Raw genomic sequence first — 3,281 nt, forward strand, 5'->3', positions numbered from 1 at the left:
ACAGCCGGTAGTGGGAGATTTATCTATATATATCTATACTGTTTTGCTTTAATAAATTGAAGCTGACCAGCTATACTCCGAACTCCTACAGTAGAGAATTTGAATATCAATCTAGAAAATAGCATGTCAGCCACTAGTAAATTAACAAAATGAAAAACGAGTCCTGCAATAATTCAGTCAATATGAACAGATTAAAAAGCGATAGCTTTACAGGTAATGACAGATAACCTCACTTGTCAATGCAAGATTTAGTTTACATAGGAGCAACACCTATCAGTAAAGACTTTAACGATAAAGAATGTTATCTGTTGATTTTGGTTATCTGATTGAGGATTTATTTTTTTGAAGTTATGTTCCTTGAGGAAATTTACAAAGTATGAGCTAGATTCAGGTAGACTTGACGTCGGCGTATCTATAGATACGCCGCGTAAGTCAGAAGATGCGCCGTCGTATCTATGCATGCTATTCACGGAGCTAGATACGCCTGAATTTCAGCTTCCTCCGACCGACGTAAGTGTTAGTACGCCGTTGTATCTAGGGTGCATATTTACGCTGGCCGCTAGGGGAGCTACGCGTAGAATATGTAAATGACCTAGATACGCCGATTCACAAACATACTTGCGCCCGATACGCAGTTTATGTAAGGCTTACGTCCGGCGTAACGTTACCCCTGCTATATGAGGTGCAGCCAATGTTAAAGGGTCACTAAAGATTTTAATTTTTTTTTAGCTAAATAGCTTCCTTTACCTTACTGCAGTCCTGGTTTCATGTCCTTATGGCTCGTTTTTGCTCTGATGTTGCTGTAATACTACTCTGTTCTGGACACTTCTGGACACTTCCTGGTTGTCTGGCTCCGTATGAAAAAAGTCATGGGAGAGTTTAGTTTTGTTTTCCTAGCCATGTCTCTCTATGGCACTGTCCAGCACAGAGGCATAAAATAACATGCAAAGACCAAACTAGTTTCAGTTTCGTTTTTGCATCTTAGGCCCCAAACACACGAGTGGACCGTATCCGCGGATAAATCCTCTCGAGGATTTCAGCAGATTTCTATGCGATGGCGTGTACACACCATCGCATTGAAATCCGCGCCGAAATCCTCTGGCGATGACGTGTCGCGCCGTCGCCGCGATTATGACGCGGTGACGGGCGCGACGCTGTCATATAAGGAATTCCACGCATGCGTCAAATCATTACGACGCGTGCAGGGAATCCCTTTGGACGGATGGATCCGGTGAGTCTGTACAGACGAGCGGATCCATCCGTGGGATCCGATTCCAGCAGATAGATATGCTGTGCATGTCGACAAATATTTATCTGCTGGAATTCGGAAATATCCGCGGATAAATATCCGCCGGAGTGTACACACCATAGAATCTATCCGCTGAAACCCATTCGATGGGATTTATCTGCGGATAGATTCTATCGTGTGTACGGGGCCTAAGAGGCACATTATATGATTGATTTTTATCTATTTTTAATCGTTTTTAAAAAGGAATCAGTTAACTATTATGTCTCTATACCCTGTAAACAGTCATTTCAGCAAAAAAATGTTTTTCTTTTAGTGATCCTTTAAGGTATGGACATCAGAACAGCCATCTAATTTTACGTCGTTTACGTAAGTGGTACGTGAATGGGTCTGTGCGTAGGTTACTTTCACGTCGAAAGCATTGAGCCGACGTATCTTAGGGAGTATATGTGACGTGACTCTGAGAATGCGCGCACATGCGCCGTTCGTTCGTAAAAACATTTACATGGGGTCACGGCTAATTTGTATACAACACGCCCACTACCTTCCACATTTAAATTAGGCGGGCTTACGCCTGCCTATTTCCACTACGCCGGTGCAACGTACGGCGCCAGATCTTTGAGAATACGGCTCTGGGCACCCTATTTTACGTTGGCGTAGCGCATATGAGATGCGGCCAAAAGGTACGCCGCTGTACCTGAATCTAGCTTAATGTATTAAACGGTATATAACGGTACTTATTGCCAGGTTCAATACTATATAAGAGGCACTTTGTAGCTCAGTTTTGAACTAGACAGAGACGAAGACAAAAACATTAATAGGTAGATTCAGGTACCTGGGTGCAAACTTGCGGCGGCGTAGCTTAGCCTGTTTAGGCTACGCCGCCGTAAGTTAGCTAGGCAAGTACATGATTCTCAATGTACTTGTCTGCTAATATACGGCGGTGTAGCCTAAAGCGGGCGGGCGTAAGGGCGCCAAATTCAAACGTCTTGGAGGGGGGCGTGTTTTATGGTAATGAGGCTTGACCTCACGTTTTTGACGTTTTTTTTACTGCGCATGCGCCGGGCGACTACATTTCCCAGTGTGCATTGCGGCTAAGTACGCCACACGGGCCTATTGATTTCGACGTGGACGTAAACGACGTAAATCCCGATTCGCGGACGACTTACACAAACGATGTAAAAAATTGGAATCTCGCGGCGGGACCGGCAGGCCATACTTTAACATTGTTATTCCACCTAATAGATGGAATAACTTTAGGCCTGCTAATGCCTTACGGAAACGGCGTAAATCGACTGCGGCGGCCGGGCGTACGTTCGTGAATCGGCGTATCAACTCATTTACATATTCTACGCCGACCGCAATAGAAGCGCCACCTAGCGGCCATCCAAAATATTGCAATCTAAGATAGGACGGCGCAAGCCGTCCTATCTTAGATATGTTTAAGCGTATCTCTGTTTGAGCATACGCTTAAACATAAGTCGGCGTAGATTCTAGATTATCTAATGATAAGTCGGCCTAACTCTACCTGAATCTACCTATTAGGCCCCGTACACACGACCAAACATGTATGCTGAAACTGGTCCGCGGGCCAGTTTCAGCATACATGTTCGGTCGTGTGTAGGCGCGAGCGGGCCGAATTCCAGCAAACATTTGCCCACCGGGCCTTTTCCCAGCGGGCAAATATTCCTGGACGTGTTTTAAAACCGTCCGCTGGAATCCTGCCCGCTCGGACATGTACGGTCGTCAGTACAGACCTACCGTACATGTCCGAGCGCCCGCCGTCCCTCGCATGCGTCGAATGACTTTGACGCATGCGTGGAAGCCTTTAAATGGCAGGCCCGCCCACGTCGCCGCGTCATCGCCGCGTCATCGTCGCGGCGACGACGCGGACACGCCCCGCGTAGTGTTTACGCGCGGACTTCTGTACGATGGTTAGTACAACCATCATACAATAGCCCTCTGGCAGGCATGTACGGTGAAAACGGTCCGACGGACCGGTTTCACCGTACATGTTTGCTCGTGAGTACCCGGC

Source organism: Rana temporaria, chromosome 4, assembly GCF_905171775.1.
Source record: "Rana temporaria chromosome 4, aRanTem1.1, whole genome shotgun sequence".
Classification (NCBI taxonomy): Eukaryota; Metazoa; Chordata; class Amphibia; order Anura; family Ranidae; genus Rana; species Rana temporaria.